Here is an 18812-nt window from a genome sequence, read left to right as displayed (position 1 = left end):
AAGAGAAAACTTGGCTGTGGTTCGGGTTTGTGTTCCCTCTGCAAGCTGGTGTCTGCTCTCTGCCAAAGATTGTTTAAAGATGCATCACTCTGTAGAACCGGCGTACGACTTTGAGAGCAGACTGAATGTTTTTGTTGTCTTCACTCCAACTAAAATGACACAACTTTTTCAGTCACACTCTCGCAGGGAGACTCAGAACAGGACTGATCTTAGCTAAATGTTGATGGAATATTTATTCACACTCTGAAAAATAACAGTAAACACAACTACATCTAAGTCACCTCTATGTTTCACAAACGGTGCGTAAACAGAGACAGCCCTGGATCAAGCTGATCTTTGGTATTTTTGTAGACATTTTTCAGTGTTTTAACCTGATTCTGGGACAAAACTTCAATCAGTACATAAATAGTTGGGCTTAAAAAGGCATCAATCTCTTACACAGGGGCCTTGTGTAGATTTGAGGGTAAACGGAGCCCTTGATTATTATATGGATGTCACTGTTGAGATTCCTTTGAGAGTAATGAAGCCAGAATATAAAGTATTTCATCCACAGTAGTGTGTTCTGATGCATTGTCCTACAGTTTTAGGTCAAAATAACACTTTCAGAATCATTTTCAACATGCACTGGTGTGTTACTGGAAGAGCAGAGCCTATTTTTATTCCTGCTCATGCCTATTCTAGCTCTATGTAACTTTGCCTGAGCAGGTATAATCACCAGGGACGAGAACAACAAACACCTAAAGGCAAACACCTCCTGTTTCCAACTTTAGCTCTGTATTCTTAGTACCACCATCATGGCAGAGGGGAAAAGAACACAAAGACCAGAGAGTGAGCAGGGACTCAGAAACGGGAAAGAAAGGTCAGACATGACACGAGTAAACATGGACAGAAACATTAGTGTTTTAGATAAAATAAGATAAGACAGATTAAATAAAACAGAAAATAAATTATCTTATTTAAAGCAGTTATGCAAAAGCTTAAACCGAAGTCTGCAGGACCGTGTAAAGTTTGTACTGCTAAGGTCAAAGAGCATGCATGATGGAATAAAACAACCTGATATGACAGAAGGATCTCATGGAAACAGCTGCAGAGGTGTAATATTTTCACAGGGGTGTCAAACTCAATCACAGCAGGGACTGAAATCTGAACTTATGTTTAACCTGAGGGACTAACAGGGTCAATATTTAACCAAAAACTAACAACCCTGTTTTCACAGGTAAACAGTGATGATAAAGGATTTTAAGATTTCTAAACAAAAAGTCAAAATGATTAAATATCACAGCATCAATGTCATTGTGTGTCCATGTCAAATAAATGCTAAATAATCAAATAAATGAGTTAAAGCAATGGTCATCAACTGGCGGCCTGGGGGCCAATTCAGGCCCCCCAAAGCTTCCTGTCTGGCCCCCAGAAGATCATTAAATTCAGAAAAGTAGGAGAGGAAGATGTGGTTTTAAGAGTATCTTTTGGCTTTAAATGTCTGCAGCTGTTAAATCCACCCCAAAAGCAATGAACATTCAAATAGTTTTAAAATGACTAACATTTGATCTGTTTTTACAGAAATTCACTGGTCTGCCATTGTAAGTAAATATTAAAGAAATGTGTTAAAACTGGCAGAAATGGCCAGATAAAGTGGTGAAAAGTGGTTAGAGAGAGGCAAAAATGGGCAATAAGTATCCAGCTGGGTTGTGAAGTGGCACAAAGGGATAAAAACTTTAGGAATAGTGATGAAAAGAGGTTAAAATGAGGCAAACCATTAGTATAAGAGGAAAAAAGGGGCAAAAGTATATCAAAAATGATTAAAGTGGAAAAAATGGACAAAAAAGTGGAAAAAATTGAAAAAGAGGGATGACACATGTAATTAAAGTGGCTTAAAGGAGTTAAAGAATGGGAAAAAATGGGTTAAAGGGCAAAAAAGGCAAAAAGTATCAAAAATGTGTTAAAATGGGCAAAAAGGTGCAAAAATATCCAATGGCAAAGCAGTGAAAAGGCAGAAAAGTGGGTTAAAGAGTGGTTAAAATAGCAAAAAGTGGCAAAAACGGGATAAAAGTGGCACAAAATGTTGCAGAAATGTCAGAATGAAGCAGTGAAGTAGTGAAAAGTGTGAAACATGAGTTCATATTGGTGCTAAATCATAATTGTTGAGGGTTCATTCTTTCCAGCCAATTCTGTGGGCATGCCTGTCTCCTTCTGGTCTACGGTGTTATAGATCAGGATAGATCTCACTGGTAGTGCTGAAAAATGTCCTGTGATTTGAAAGAAAATACAAATACTCATAAAATAATATGTTAATCAGAACAAAATAATGATTTATTTTTTCTTTGTTTGGAAGTCCGTCCCGCAGAGACTCCGTCAAGACTAAATCTGGCCCTTGTGCAAATGTACTTGATGACCCCTGAGTTAAAGGCTCAAAGTCTGAGATAAAAAGTCAACTTTATAGGTCCTAAAGGCCAAAGTACAAAATTTAAAGTAAAAAACTGTTTTAAAAGGCAAATATATGAGATAGAGACCTAAAAATATGAGTTCAAAGGTCAAAATATGAGATAAAATTCAAAACTGTGAATCTAAAAGATTGAAATATGAGATGATTCTAGATCAGAGTTTAAAAAGTGAAAATATGGGATTAGAAGTCAAAGTTAGGAGTTTAAAAGGTCACAATATGAACTAAAAACACCAATTAATTTCTTTCCCTCATTCATGACTATTTCTACTCTCTACTTTTTCAGATTTTTATAACTTAATACATTTTTTTGTTTCACTTCAAGGTTAAATTTCTCTCTATGATCCTAAGGTCAACATTCAGATTGTAGTATTATCTAAGGGAATCGTATTTCTCCTGAGTGGGCGTGGCTTCAGCTCATTCAACAGACATGCCCACACCATCCTGGAGCAGATTTTACTGCCTCTTTTTTCATGATTTTGAAGCTTAATTTTATAAACTTAGAGATGTTTTATTTGACTGGAATTTGATTTAGGGGTTCATAACACAGTGACCTGTCATACAACAAACCTAAATACAGATTAGGGCTGGGCGATTATGGCAAAAATCAAAATCATGATGAATTGAACTTTTACCTCGATTATGATTAATGAATGATTATTCCACCCCCAACCTCTGACTCAATTTATTCTTTAAATATTTGTAGAATCTTAAAACAAACAACAGAAAAGAGCATGCACAGATGAACAATTTATGTTTTTTATTGAAACATTTGAAATCAAAACACACATCAGCTGACATGAAAGTGTTGTTCGTAAAGAGGCAAAGATTGTTCTTGTTTCACCCCGGTTAAAAAGCCCATCCTGCAGCCATGGATGATTAAAATCACTTTTTAAGATGCCAGCAACTTCACTCTTCATATCTGATCATCTACATGCAGCGCAGAAGATTAAATAGGCTCACACTGCACTGATACAGCGGCTATTGAGGTGACATGAGACTTTTATTCCTTTGCACCTCCTCTCACTGACTCCAACTTGTGTTCATCTGTAAGGTGAGTCACAACAGACCGTTTATTGACTGGATTCTGATGAATTCCACTTTTTGTTGAGGAAAAATGTGAATAAATTGCCGCGCTGTTGAACGAAGTTTAGTTTTTACGATGACGTCATAAAGCTGATGTGATGCTCTGTCCGGTATCTGAGCGCGGTTGCATTCATATCTCATCCGAACCGTGCCAGAGTCCACTTGAATCGTGCCCGAGACCACCTCCCCAAGTGGGCCCAGGCCCGGTGCCTGGGCGCGGTTTGTTTGCATTCACACTACCAAAATGAACTGGACTTTGGGCTCAAGTGGTCTTGGATCCAGGACTGGGCCCCTAGTGTGAAAGCACCCTTATTCATCGTCTCCCTTTTAAATTTGGCATCATGTCAAAAGCACATCAAAAAGTGCATAAAAAAACAGCAACAGAGCTGTATTTGAACATAACCTGAGGTAGTTCAATGCTTTTTTCACTTGAATAAAAGCAAAATAATAGAATGAAAAAATAAAATGAAATACTGTAAATAATAATTTTGGGCACATCTTACCCAAGAATACTGTATCTGTAAGTGCATAAAACCGAAATATGCACAGTTGTAGCTACAGTTGAAAAGGACTTGTTTTATACTCAGGATCTTGGGGCTACTTCTGTCAGCATCGCTGGCCACGCTTCAAAACAATGCAGTGCATTGTAGGTAGACTGTTGCTAGGCTACAGGGAGTGTTGCATTCACGTTCTGAAATACTGTTGGAATCTATAATAGCTAATTGAATAGGCCTGCTATATATAGTTCAGATAGCACCATCTTTTATGAAACAAATCTGAATGATTGGAAAATTCATCAGAAATGTGGGTCATCATTTGTAATATGGAACATGTGGTGACTTCCAGGGCTAGACTTGTTAAGAACTACTGCTCTGTATGACCTGCAAAAGTAAAGATCATCAGGACAGACACTGATTACTAGAGAAAGCCTAACATGAGAGGAAGTGGTGTGAACTCAATATCAACACTGCTGCAGAAGGACCAAAAAATTGCTGTGGGTCCCATAGCATCCATTTTTGTACGGGACAGTGTTTACTATGATGGAACCAAATAAATGATGTGGAAAAGAGGATTTATACTGCTCTTTTACAGCGCAAACACAGCAATGACAGTCAGTTGGTGCATTTTTCATGAGAGTAAGTGACAGAGATGCAAAACAACTGGACTTTGTTGGAACACGCCCACAAAGAAATGCATTTGGCATGTGTGGATGAGACGATACACCTGCTCCATGACCCCTATCAAAGTCAGCGCTGTTTAATGATGAAGCACTTCTCATAACACAGGAGAGGTGTCACACCTTGCTGTTAGAAATCCCAGTTTAATTGCTGTTATTTGAATTTGCTGTTGCTGCATAATCATGTTTGAATCCATCTGCGATGCTTTTTTTAAAGATCCAATAAAGTCAAAGGCAGAGTTTTAATGCTCCCTGATGATGCTGAAGGCCAGTCATTGAGTTATTTGTGGGGGGGGGGCATGCCTTTTTATCTAATGAGGAGGATGGTAACAGCACGGCAAAAATAGAGTTAAGATTAGACTACTGTCTGTGAGAGCCGATGGAAGAGCCCTGTAGTTTTTATGACGCATAAACTTTCCAGAGATGAAGAACGACTCCACTCTGTAGGACTTCAAATAAAGGATGATAAAGGATGTGTAGATGAGGTTGATGAATATTACATTGACATACTATCACTAAGCCATAACCAGGAATTTAATCAGTCTGAGGCTCTCAGTGTGCTGCTTCACACATGACGAGGATGTTACTGTTGTTTTCTTAGAGTTTTTCTTCATTCAGGGAGGAAACTGTCAAGGTGGTGCTTAAAAGTGAACACTTTCTAATCCTTCCATTAAATGCACTGTGTATTTTTCTGATTATTTAACATGGATTGTCAGAATCTGTGTGGGATGCAGACAGGCCTCTTGCAGGTGCAGGTGGGAGTGGATGACACGCTGTGGGAGTGGGCATGGTCAGAAATCAGGTATCTGGTGGACGCAGAATTGAGAAAAGAGTCCCATGCAAGGCAATACTGGCTTCAGAACCTCCTCTGATGCACATCCTTCAACAGTGCCCTGTATTTTTTCCAAGAATGGTGAAGGCTAGACCCAGCTAACTAGTTAGGTTGTTTGGGTAAGAATACCAGGATAAGCCAATCAGAGGCAGAGTACAGCAGCTCATTTTATTTATTTAACCTTTATTTAACCAGGATTTATTTCCATTGAGATCCAAAAAAATCTTTTACACGGGAGTCCTGGCCAAGACAGCAGCATGATAAGTTTCACATAGGACAGGGGATTTCAAAGTGTGTGAGTGAGCCTCCCCTAAGAAGAAATTATTCACTCGGTGGACCCCAACCCACAAAAAGAATTCAAATTGAAAAAAACAAAAAAAAAAATCTTTAAAGATTTTTAACATTAATATATTTTGAATATTTTGGTTTGCAAATGTCCTTAAACATCTGCCTTTCCCCTTTATTCAGTTGTAATGCCATTAAATAGCCCTTTTTCATATTTTTTGGGCCATTTTACTTCTTTTTGCCTCTTTTTCCCCATTTTTTCCTCTTTAATCCCATTTCTGCCTTTTTTTTTTAACCTTTTTGCCCATTTAAGCTACCTTTTATCATTAAACCCCCCCCCCCAATGTTTTGTTAATTTTTGCTACATCTTTTTGCCACTTTTTCCCAATTTTTTCCATTTTTATTCCATTTTTTGCCCTTTTTATAAAACATTTTTTGCAACTTTTTGTCCATTCAAGCTACCTTTTACCATTAAACACCACTTGTTTCCTTTTTTTCCCAATTTTTGCCCTTTTTCAATTTTTTTTGCCACTTTTTACCCATTTAAACTATCCCTTGCCATTACATACCACTTGTTTCCTCTTTTTTGCCCATTTTTGCCACTCTTGACTGCTTTTTTCCCATTTTAGTCACTTTCCACTCATTTTTTTGGTCACTTCTCACCCATTTCTACTACTTTCTGACCATTTTTGTTTCCTTTTCTCCCCCTTTTCACCCCTTTTCACCCATTTTTGCTGCTTTTTTGACCAATTAGCCATCTTTAACCTATTCTTATTGCTACTTCAAGCTGTTTTGCCACTTTTCACCACTTAGATTGTGGCTCTTGCAAAGGTATTTTTTAAACAGTTTGGCTCTTTGGTTGAGCATAGTCCCTGTAGTAACTATAAGTTTATCCATTTTGCTCAATGCACAGCAGAAGTTAGCAAAGCAAATCACCTTTTTTCAGGTAGATGGTTCCGCGCCTCCCCTGAAGCTCTGTGGCGCCCCCCAGGAGAGACCCGCCTCACACTTTGAAAACCACTGACATAGGACATTAAACAGGATATAGAACAAAGGTTACATCGATTAACAAATCAGCAGCTTTCAGCAAAAAAACATGCGCACACACTGGTTAGATGTTCCCTATCTCTACTTTTGAAATCTCCTAAAGTAACACAACGCTCAAGTTTAAGATGACCCTGTAACTCTGTCCAAGACGATGGAGCAAACACATTAAAAGCTCTTTGACCAAAGACAGAGCGAGTGGGAGGAATCTCATACATGATGAATCCATGAGAACGAAGATTGAAGCTGCTGACAGCTTTTGGAGTCAGTAAAGTACAAAGATAAGAGGGTAATTCATGTAAAATAGCCTTATAAAGAAAGATATACCAATGTTCCATCCTTCTATTGTATAAGGATGACCAACCAAGTTTCTCAGAGAAAACACAATGATGGGTCCAAAAACCCAGATAAGTGACAAATCTCAAGGCAGCTTGGTAGACTGAGTCCAGCATTTTCAGAGAGGATGAGTTACCATGCATGTAAAGAACATCGCCATAATCCATTACAGACAAAAATGTTGCTTGAATGAGTTTCTTTCATGCTACAAAAGAAAAACGGCGTTTGTTTCGATAGAACTCCAGTTTCACCTTCAGTTTCTTTGCAAGACAATCAATATGATGATTAAAAGAAGGTTTTTTTTACACTTCCATCCCATTTTTTGCCTTTTTTTTTTTTTACCATTTTTTGCCACTTTTCGTCAAAATAAGCTACCTCTTGTTTCCCTTTTTTTACATTTTTGCCTCTTCTTTTTGCCAATTTTTCACGATTTTTGGCCTTTTTCACCATTTTTTGCCACAATTTGCCCATTTAAGCTACCTGTTGCCATTACATGCCACTTGTTTCCTATTTTTTTGCCCATTTTTGTCCACTCTTGACTGCTTTTTGCCAATTTTAGTCACTTTTCACTCATTTTTTTGCCACACTTTTGCCACTTTTGGACCATTTTTTGCTACCTGTAACCATTTTTTGGTCACTTCTCACCCATTTTTGCTCATTTCTGACCACTTTTCTGCTTTTTCTCCCCATTTTCACCCCGTTTCACAAGGAGTGCAACGGTATTTGTCTTTGTCCCGTACCATCACGGCTCGGTGCACACAGTAATACAACAAATATGTCTGAGTATTAAAAAAAAGGAAGTTCTCACTTCAATCCAGGTGGTGGCAATGAGCCTCAAAGCTGCCGGCAACTGTCATTACAGAAGAAGGAGCAGTTACAAAAACACAAGAAGAAGAGTGATGGTGTGTGTGGAGTCAGAAGAGCAGCCTGCTTCATTTAAATCACCCGTATAGCAATGGTGCTCTGGATCTGTGAATCATATTAACTTTACCTTCAACTTTCAGCCTCGGAGGAGTGAGAGAGGGACTCTGCAGCTGTGTCATAGGTAAAGTTATCTTCAGATTTCACATGGCTTTAACCTCTTTATCCTCCAAGATGGGCTGTGAGAAGTTCCTCCAAACTTTGTAGTAGGTCCTATTGGTTAAAAAAGTAGTCCGTGTTGAAATCGGCAAAAAAGACACTAATTTGTATACTTCACAAGCTAACTTACAGTTGGATGATGATGCATACAAGTTTGCTGGGAAATTTTAGTGTTTGGGTATAAATATGTAAATATGTCAATGAAAATAACCTAGTTATTCAAAAATGTATTTATTTATTAATATTTTTAATAATTGAACAACTTTTGGAGGGAGGTCGCAGCATTGTTTATAATTTAAATGTAATTTATTCAGCCAATTTATTTTAATACAATTGAATACAAAAAAATAAAATAAAATTTTATTCATCCACTTTAATCACTGTACCGAAAACGTGTCAACCCTGACTTCAAAACTGAGGTACATACCAAACAGAAGTTTTTCTGTACCCTTACACCCCTACTTTTCACCCATTTTTGCTGCATTTTGACAATTTTTGTCACCTGGAACTTTTGTTTTGGTCACTTTTACCCATTTTTGCCACTTTTCACCACTTAGATTGTGGCTTGCAAAAACATGTTTCCACAATTTGGCTCTTTGGTCGAGCAGAGTTGAGTAACACTGATCTAGGGGCCGGACAGGAAGCTTTGGGGGGCCTGATTTGGCCCCTGGGCCACCAGTTGATGATCAGTGCTATACAGCATAAATGGGTCAATATACTATTTGTTGCTTTCATAAGGGTTGCTCTTAGTTAGGTAAAAAAAATATAGATAGATAGATAGATAGATAGATAGATAGATAGATAGATAGATAGATAGATAGATAGATAGATAGATAGATAGATAGATATTACAGCTTAACTTTATAACAGACCATGATTTTCCTTACATCCATGGACCCCCCACTTGGCTGAGCCCCAGAAGGCCCCTCACCTTCATCACCTTTCTGGGCGGACATCCTCTATGTTGCTATGGTAAAAATGTAAATTAAGAGTACTGCCACTTTTGCAGGGAGCACCACACCACTGCACAGAAGTATAAACCAGAGTTGTAAGGATCTGTTCCACTGTTTTGAAACAAAAAATGAGGTTATTCATCAGAATAAAAACTCTCTAAAGATAAGACGTTGCCCCCTCTTTACAAGGGTCACCAAAACTGTCTCACCCTGAAAGCTGAGGTAGCTTTAAGCATTCATAAGTGCTTCTGACACTGAACTGGGCTAACTAAACTCTCATTGAGGGTATGGATAGGAACAGGAGTATTTAATAAGATTTCATTCTCCTACGCACAAGTCTAACAATTACATGATAGGATTATATTACAATTACAAATGAGGAAGAAGGTGTGTGGTTGCGTCTCCAGACAGCAAAGGTCAGCTGTATTATGACAGCGAATCGCTCTCACTACTTAAGCATATAGAGCTAATTAAACACTCACTCCAGTCACACCGCCCCGAGCTGCCACCGCTGCTGCCTCTTCTTCACTTTCTGCTTCTTTTAAAGGGTGATACAGGATTGAGACACACACCGATGACTGCAAAAACATTTACAGAGAGTGTGTGTGTGGAGATGGCCCACTTCATTTGCTCTTTTATCCGCCGATCTTAAAGCTCAGCTTGCTAATGCTCTGAGAGAGTAAATGATTTTAATGAGGTGGAGGGTTGTGATGGAGGAGCTGCTTTACTCCGCCATCAATCCTCAACAAGGTTATGTGGGTTTAAAAAGGTGCTCATACATTTTCCTTAGCAGTTATTATAAACTTGGGTCGAGTGCCAGAAAAAGGACCGCATAAGAGAACGTCCGTTTGGAAGTCAGTCACAGATTAGCATTGACTGGGACGCTTAATATTCTCCCATGACTGTCGAGCACTCATTAGCACAAGGACTCCCATTTGGCAAACACCAACCACTTGGCACCTAATTAAACTAGAGAGCTAAGAAAGTATTTACAAAAACAAATTTCTTCTACCCCCCAGAACCCCAGGTGGTAAAAATGTGTTCATTTCCTCAAATGTATTCACTTTATCTAGAGCTCGAAACCAATTAGGCAAAATTATTATGGGACATGGGTTTGAGATAAGAATTTAATTTTTCTCTCCAAATTACAACAAATACAACATAATTGAGGTCATTTTTCCCTGAATAAGGATGCTGATTTTAACTTCATGTTACTGTGCGTCATAAATTTGACCGTTTGTGGAAAATAGTCTCAACAATGTTAGAAGAAACCTCTCTTCCACACGAATATGGTGAGAGAAAGTTTAATCAAGAAGACAGTGCTGGGTTACCTTATACAAAATCATATGTCTCAGTCTTGTCATGTACCCTACAATATCTCACTTAATGTGAAATATGCAATGAAATTAAGTCGGCTGCAATCACAGGACTGAGTCTGTGTGGATAAGTCTCAATCAGACTCAAACATCTGTACTCTGAAACAGGACAGGACTCAGGTGTGATCAGCCCTTTTCAAGTCTAGCAACAAACTCTCTATTGAGGTCTGGGCTTTGGCTCGGCCATTCCAGAACATTCCTCTTGTTGTTTTTAAACCATTTCTGTGTAGCTTTGTCTGAATGCTTTGGGTCCTTGTCTTACTGATTTGTAAATACTCTTCCAGGCCATTGCTGTCTTGCAAATTGAATAAGTATATCCTCCAGGTTTCCTATATTTTGCTGCATTTATTTCTTCCTCTACCTTTGCAAGCCTTCCAAGGCCGGCTGCCGAGAAGCATCCCCACAGCATGATGCTGCCACAACCACGCTCCACAGTTGGGATGGTGTGTTTGCTTTCTTGCCTGATGGACAAAAAGCTTCATTTTGGTCTCATCAGACCAAAGAAATTTCCTCCTCTTGACCATGGAGTCTCCCTCATGCCTTTTGGTGAACTCTAGTCCAGATTGGATCTGAGTTTTCTTCAACAGTGTCTTTCTCTTTGCCACTCTCCCATAAAGCTCTGACTGCTGAAGAACCCGGCCAACAGTTGTTGGAGTCTCTCCCATCTCAGCTACTAAAGCTTGCAACTCCTTCAGAGTAGTCATAGGTGTCTTGGTGCCCCCTCTCACTAGTCTCCTTCTTGCACGCTCACTCAGTTTGTGAGGACGGTCTGATCTAGGCAGATTTACACGTGTGCCATATTCCTTCATTTCTTCATGATGGATTTAGCTGAACTCTCGAGGACTTTCAGGGCACTGGAAATGTGTTATATCAACCCCCTGCCTCAATCTCTTCAATAACTTTTTCTCTGTTGGTTGGAGTGTTCTTTTGTCTTTATTGTGTAATGGTAGCCAGGAACTGATTAACCAGACTGAAAATTCCAGACACAGGTGTCTTTATACTAAAATGGGGGATGTTTAGAGCCTTAACTTTATTGTATTCCCTGACTTATAGTCTTCATTAAACCTTCTCTGGGTTGCTTGGAGTGTTCTTTTGTCTCCATGGTGCAATGGTAGCCAGGAATATTGACTAACCAGTGATTGGTGAGTCACTTAAAAAAGGGGGGGTGGATTTTTATGTAATCACTTATTTTTTGTTTAATTGACATTACTAAGTCGAAATCTGTTTTTACTCTGAAAAGAGAAATGTATATTAAGAACGATTTATAAAATTGACCTGTTTGAAACATAATCCAATGTCAGTTAACATTTCATGCTGATGATACCCATTTGTCCACTTCTGTTTCTGCAGCTGACCCCACATCACTTCAGTCTCTCACTGCCTAAAAAAAACGAAATCAAAGGAGCTGGAGCAAAACAGCATGAGATAAGCTAGAAAAAAGGACCTCAAACAAAGGACTGGGTTTGCTTATTTCACATTTTATGGTCAATAGATTTCCAGATTCCCAAATATATGTGCAAGAACTCTGAAAAAGTGGGTTATTCATAGTATGTCCCCTTTAAGCAGAGCTCAGCATCGACCCTGAGGAAATAATGAAATAAACTTTACCCCAGCACATCAACCTCTCAGTCAGCTGCCTCTCTCATGCTGACCAGACTGGTTTTTGATCTTCTCCCATATCTGTTAAAGTGTGATGTCACTTCCATCCGTCTCTACTACCCTGCTTTTGCTCATGTCAGCAGTTTCTCACCTCCCTCAAACTTCCTGACCAAGTGCAAAACGCCTCTTAACCCAATCCTTTAATGCCAGGGAGAGTATGGTAAAAAGATTTTCAGCGTCAATCATTATCCATATTATTACAGCGCTGAAGATCCTGCTTTCAGACCTGGTTTGACACATTTTTAAGCAGTGTGTTAGATGTGGCCTTTAAACATCCAGATTCAGCTTTCTCTCACATTGAAATTCAGAGAAATGACGCTGCCACTAGAGGCAAGGTCTGCCCCACTGTCACAGTGAACCAACAACAGACAGATTCTGTCGTTTACTGTAAACCTCTAACATCTGATGCTATCTTTGACTCAAGCAGAGAACAAAATTGGGCTGTTTGGGATGTTTTCAGTTCACTGAATCAGCACTGGAGCCTCCATTTGGTATTTTAGATCAAAACTGGGGGAAAGTATAATAAGGGAGGAGACAAGTTTATTATGTAAGCTGGATATGATGAGCCTAAAGCGAGGACATCCAGAATGACAAACATGACTCTATCTAAGCCAGGCAGAATTGATTAATTTTCCTCCCATTTTTTGATGGATTTACCTGAGCTCTGGGGGATCATTGTTACCTTGTAAGCTTTTTTTGTATTCATTCCTTGACTTAAACTTTTCAGTAAACTTTTCTCTGAGTTGCTTGGAGTGTTCTCTTGTCCTCATGGTGTAGTGGTAGCCAAGAATAACTCTGAAACCTGTTGAATCCCAAACCTTGCAAAGCAGATGGATTTGCCCATTTCTGTGTTCTCACTGGCAACTATATCTTGCAAAGCTCCCGTCTGAACAGTTTGGGCCCGGTTAGAATCAATCAAAAACAAGGGCAGTACTTTTAGGCATGGCGGAGTCATTATGTAAGGGGGCAGTGACGAGAGGCCAGTGCAATTATGGCGGAGGAGATTAGCATGGATGCTGCTACAGCGTCAGTTTTATCAGAACTTGACGACATTTCTGCATTAAAAGAAGAGATTTTTTTTTTCAAAAACAACAAAAGTCATGAACTGACATGTCTACAGTCGCCACTGTTCACATTATGCAGTGTGGTGGGAATTTCTAAGAAGACAGGAAAATTACGACACCAACAACCATCAGCAGGACAAAAAATTTCCTCCTTTCAAACCTCTGAGTAAGTCAAACTTAAGCTCATAACAGGCTATGCTTAAGAATGGTGTAACTCCATGCAGACAGTACTTGACAGTTTCCAAACTTAAATCAGTTTTTTTCTGTGCAAACAAACCAGACGACTGTGAGCCTTAACCATGAAGAACATGAAGAAAAATAATGCTACCATGTGCATCTGATTAATAAACCACAAAGGGGTTATACAGTGTCTGAAACTGAGGATATGAGATATTGCATTGTGTTAGAAATGTGTTGGGTTTGGTCACAGTATCCTTTTCAAAGATGAGACTGTGCTTAAATGTCACATCAGAGGGACACCTGGGCCACATGAGGGCCTCTGTGATCAGTCAAAGAGTCCCTCTGTTTCTCTGTTCCCTTCCCATCTGGTCTGGAAATTTGCCCAAAACATGAAGAGTGACCTTAAAAATCCCTACTAATCAACGCACTCCCCTGCTTTAAGCATTTTTCTCTATATGCACTTCAGCAATGTAAACTTCAGACCTTTTAAACAGGTGTGAATGGAATAAAGTAAGACCTTCAGCCTAAACAGTAAATTTGAAATGTACCATTATTGGCTCTCTTATTGATACACTGACCCGTTAATCAGAGAGCCCCCTCTCAAAGTAACCATTGCACAGCTACTTCCTGGTACACAAATTTTTGCACAAGCCAAGTCATTGCAGTTTGTAATGGGAACATTTTCTCCTTAATTTGGTTAGTTCTGCATGATTTAAAGTTGTTTTGGGGTGTTGGTGACTCAAGACATCCCCATCATAATCCAGGAGTATTTATCATCCTGTTTTTTAAACCCAAGGTAATTTTGAAAAAGACCTTCTCTGGTTTCAACTCTGTGGACGGCCACACTGGTAACTCAACCTATCGGCAGTAATTGTATTCACCGATTTGGACGCCTTGATTGTATAAAACAATCATGGTAATTTGGATTTTTCACAGAAAAAAAAAAAAAAAAAAAGGCAACACCTGCATGCAGTGAATGTGTCCCAAGTGACTGTAGTATCCAGACAACTGTGTCTGGAAGGTCCAGTCACTGGTCAATCAGTATTCATGGCTACCATTGCACTATGAAGACAAAGGAACACTCCAAGCAACTCAGTGAAAACGTTATTGAAAAATAGAAGTCAGGGGATGGGTATGAAAAAAAATCCAATACTCTGAAAATCCCCGCGAGTTCAATTAAATCCATAATCAAAAAATGGTGGGAATATGGCACATGTGTAGATCTGCCTAGATCAGGACGTCCTCACAAACTGAGTGAGCGTGCAAGAAGACTAGTGAGAGAGGCCACCAAGACACCTATGAGTACTCTGATGGAGTTCCAAGCTTCAGCAGCTGAGATGGGAGAGACTCTGCAGACAACAACTGTTGGTTCTTCACCAGTCAGAGCTTTATGGGAGAGTGGCAAAGAGAAAGACACTGTTGAAGAAAATTCAGATTCAATCTGGACTAGAGTTCATCAAAAGGCATGTGGGAGACTCCATGGTCAAGACCCAATGTTTGGTATACACCAAAAACTGCACATCACCACAAACACACCATCCCCACTGCGAGGCACGGTGGTGGCAGCATCATGCTGTGGGGATGCTTTTTGGCAGCTGGCCCTTGAAGACTAGCCCTGCTAAATTTAGTTTAGCTTTTATACTGCTAGGTGAGAATTGTGAGTATTAGAGCTATTACCATCAGAGTATTTTTGGGTGTAGCTTTTGATTGGAAACGTTAAGCTACAGTCAGAGGAATAAACCTGATAGCTACTTGCTAACCCATTAAACTAGGACAATAGTTGATCCAATAACCAGAAAGCTACAAAGAAGGTCAGAGTAAAAACAGGCAGAGATAAGAGAAATAATTTTCTTGCAATGACTGCAATAAAAAATAAGCCACACTAATAACTCACATCTTTATGCCCATTAAATTACACTGTTTATAATTACACATTTTCTCCTATAACTTCTTATTTCAAAGACGAGCTGCAGGGCCTCGTATTGTTAATACAATTTTCCAGCCTTGAGAAACCAAAGCATCAGTGATGAGCACTTTCTCTAAAGTGATGCAAATAGAAGCTCTTACAAAGTGAAGCATCCTTTTCAAATGTGCAATGAAAGGAAATGGAGTCATTATTATCACTTTCAGAGCGTTAAAGAAACAGTAGGCTGTTAATTAGACCGCTTTAACTGGGAATTTTTTGTATTTGTTCATAAAAATGCAGAAAATGATTTTTTATGAAGAGAAATCATGGCTTTGGAGAGCACAAGGATGTTATTGCTCATGGAGTTGAGGCCTGTTAAAACTGTTTCACCTTACTGGTGTGAAAGGTAAAGGCCTGGAAAAAACAGAGGAGAAAGACAACACCGAAAGAAGAAGGGAGTCTGAGTTAAGAGGGCTAAACTAATGACGAGCTTTATCTCAAAACTTGAGTCAAAGTGAGAATCAAAGAAAAATAAAGTGAGGTTTAACTATGAGGGCAAACTAAGAATCAGCCTTTTCATGGTGAAATTCTTCCGCAGGGGCATTACGTAAGAACAGGGCACTCATCAGCCTCATTTAGTGACCAAAGAGCTGCTGCAGCTTTAACAGCGGTCTGACACCGCTTATGTCAAAAAGTTTTACTGCTTCAAAGCACAGAAGCACCTTCATGTATCTGCAAAGGCTCAGTGATCAATGAGGAAAGTTGGATTTCCAGTTTAAATTTCTCATTTTCCAGTCTTTACACTGTTAGACACTCAAACTCTCCTTTTTCCTGTGAAGTTAAGAAATATTATAACTTAAATTGGCAGGTTGTGCTAGAATTACTTGCCTAGTTTTGTGCAACCCAGAGTCTAAAGTTTGGTGAACTGTGATTAAAAAATGTAAGACTGCTTTTAGAATCATTTTTGCCTTAAATTGAACTGAATGCAGCATAAAGACGAGATATTTAGTGTGGAAACTTATAAACTTTCTTTTTTCCTCTTCCTTTTCCTTTCCGCTCTGGATATTCTCTGAACACGCCTGCAACATGGTTCAACAATGTTTGGACAGGGGCAAGAAAAGACTGGGAAAGTTTTAGAATGCTTATAAAAACCTGGAACATTCCACTATCATGTAGGTTAATTGGTAACAGGTGATATTACCGTGATTGGGTATAAAAGGAGCTCTACTAAAAGGATTAGTCCTTCACAGAGTCACTCTGATGACCACTAAGCCGCCACCGAGTTTCAGAAAACAGAAGTCTGATTTAACAAGCTCCTTATCCCCGTCTAATATCAAACGCTGTGCACTGTCTCTTATGGCTCTCACTTATTAATGTAAACTGCTTAGATTATCTTATCTATCTGATGTAAATCTGCATGTCCTGAAATATTTCATACTTCTTAAATAGTCTAGCCAGCATTCTCGCACCCTTTGCACATCAACCATACTATAGACCAGTGTTACTCAACCCTACTTGACCAAAGAGCCAAATTGTTGAAAAAAACCTTTGAAAGAGCCACAATGTAAGTGCTAAAAAGTGGCAAAAACAGCTTGGAGTAGCAATAGAAAAAGTCAAAGGTGGCAAAAACGGTCAAAAAGCAGCAAAAATGGGTGAAGAGGGGCAAAAATGGGGAGAAATTGTGAAAAAATGTTCAGAAAGTAGCAAAAATGGGTGAGAAGTAACAAGTTAGAGGTGGCATAAAAATGGTCCAAAAGTGGCAAAAATGCAGCAAACAAATGTAAGAAGAGGGACAAAAAGCAGTCAAGAGCAGGAAAACTCAGCAAAGAATAGGAAACAAGTGGTATTAAATGGCAAAAGGTGGCTTAAATGAGTACAAAATGGTGAAAAAGGGCAAAAAGTGGGACAAAAATGGCAAAAAGAACTTGCAGAAAGGGGCAAAAAAAAGAGGTAACAAGTGGTATTTTATAGCAAAAGGTAGCTAAACTGGGCAAAAATGGGGAGGAAAAAAAAGCAAAAATTGGATAAAAGTGGCTAAAAAAGGTAAAAGTTACAAAAAGGAGTGGCAAATATTGGCAAAAAAGTAGGAAAAGATGTAGTACTTAATGGCAAAAGGTGGCCTAAATGGGCAAAAAAATGTAAAAAAAATCCCAAATATGGGATAAAAGTTGCAAAAAGCAGTTGCAAAAATGGGCAAAAAAGAAGGAAAAAAGTGGTATTTAATGGTAAAAGGCAGCTTAAATGGGGAAAAAGTGGCAAAAAAAATTGTGAAAAAGGGAAAAAATTGGATAAAAGTACCATAAAATTGGGAAAAGTTGCAAAAAGAAGAGGCAAATATTGGCAAAAAAGTAGGAATAGGTGTGGTACGTAATGGCAAAAGATGGCTTAAATGGGCAAAAAATGTGAAAATGGCAAAAATGGGATAAAAATTGCTAAAAGAAGTTGCAAAAATGGGCAAAAAAGAAGGAAAAAAGTGGTATTTAATGGTAAAAGGTAGCTTAAATTGGCAAAACATGGCAAAAATGCTGAAAAAGGTCAACATGGGATAAAGTGGCAAAAATGGAAACAAGTGGCAAAAAGGAATTGGTTCAAATTGGCAAAAAAAAAAAAAGAAATAGGGGAAAAAGGGGTATTCAATGACAAAAGGTAGCTGAAATGGGTGAAAAGTGGCAAAAAAATCTAACAAGAGCTTGTGTCATTTAAAAATTTAATTTCTTATACTTATTTCAATTTTATTCATATTTTATATTTAATATTAATTCCTGTACACTCAGGAGTCAGATTCTGTTTCGTGTAAGTGGCCAATAAAGCTGATTCTGATTCTAAATAATATGTGTAACACTGGACTGGCATTGTTTTAACCCATGTTGGCATTTCACTTTGAAGTAATGTTCTTTTTTCATGACTAATATCACAGCTTTGTTCATGGGTAACTGCGCTAGGCATGAACAAAAACTAATATCAAGTCCAGATAAAGTTAGACGTCTTCTGTGTTTTACTGCAGTGTTTTTTTTTTTGTTTTTTTTTCTAGTTTTGACCCTTGAAATTGCTGCATTAAATGACCATAGCTGTATTTTCCCAGTGTGTCTGAGTTGGTGTCCCTGCTGTGAGTGTTAAAGGCTGCCTTTGTGAACAGCTCCTGTCCTTCTTGGTGCAACAATAGCTACAATTTGTCTGAATCTTTCGAAGAAAAGCATGAAATCACATTTAAAAAGTGCTTCACTTTAAAATGTTGCAGATTATGGCATGAATTGCATCCCATCTGTACCTGATTATGAAGTGTTTCTTTATAAAACTAGGCAGAATATAGTTGGTGCAATACAGAGAGCCAGAAGATGCACTTTCACTTTCTTAATGTGCAGAAAGACCGACTGCCAGACAGAGCTCTGGGGGT

Source organism: Cheilinus undulatus, linkage group 1 (assembly GCF_018320785.1).
Source record: "Cheilinus undulatus linkage group 1, ASM1832078v1, whole genome shotgun sequence".
Lineage (NCBI taxonomy): Eukaryota > Metazoa > Chordata > Actinopteri > Labriformes > Labridae > Cheilinus > Cheilinus undulatus.
The sequence above is the reverse complement of the archived record's forward strand: the minus strand, read 5'-3'. Positions refer to the sequence as shown.